A 903-nucleotide genomic window follows, 5' to 3' on the forward strand; every position below is an offset into this window, starting at 1 on the left:
GGCCTGCGAAAGGAGACAGAGGAAGAAGAAGCTCCTCCAAATCAAGTGAAACAAGAAACACAAGGAGAGGCTCCAACGGCAAACACCTTTCGTGCTCTCAATGTGTCCGTTCTCTGCCATACAGCATGCGTCCAGCACCACCCTGCTCTACCCCCCCCACCCGCCTTGCCACAAGCCCCATCGCCTGGTGCAATGCAACCGTAGTCACGGGCGTTGCAGCAATGCGCCGGCTCAGCCAGCGGAGCATGTCCTCTGCCTCACACACTACCCACCCATCCGCTCCTCTTCCCATTGTGCCGGTCGCCACCCCCGGTGCATCCCCCTCGCTGCGACACTCAGGCACTCCGCACGCCAGTAAGCCGTGTGAGCGCCGAGTGAGGGATGCGTTCGAGTCACGCGGGCACTCTGCCCATTACGTGGATGGCACAGACGTGTTCACTGTCGCAGACCACTCCGACGTCACGCCGTCCAGGACATGACCGCCGACACATCAGCAGCGGCACATACGCACTGACCTCCCCCTCACCAACGCCGTAGATACTCGACCCTGTCGCCGCCAGAGATAGCTCTGCGTTGGCAGGGATGGGGGTGGGGGAGGGGGGCTGCCCGGCTTCCTCACACACAGAGTGTGGGGTGCACCGGGCCCTGACGATACCACGCACTGAGAGGCGCACCCCCTGTGATGAGGGTGAGGGAAAACATACAAGTGAAAAAGAGTCGGCACAGGACGTGCAACAGCGGACGCAGTGGGCAGTAGATGAGAGGGAAAGGGGAAGGACTGGACCGGAGCAGTTGTGCCGTGCAGGTGCTGCAGCCCCTTCCCCACCATCACCCGGTGTGTTGTCTACTGGTCAACGACACACCGAGAGAGAGGGAAGCAATCAGCCTTGGACCCACAAAAAA

This window comes from Leishmania donovani, chromosome 30 (genome assembly GCF_000227135.1).
Source record: "Leishmania donovani BPK282A1 complete genome, chromosome 30".
NCBI classification, from domain to species: domain Eukaryota; phylum Euglenozoa; class Kinetoplastea; order Trypanosomatida; family Trypanosomatidae; genus Leishmania; species Leishmania donovani.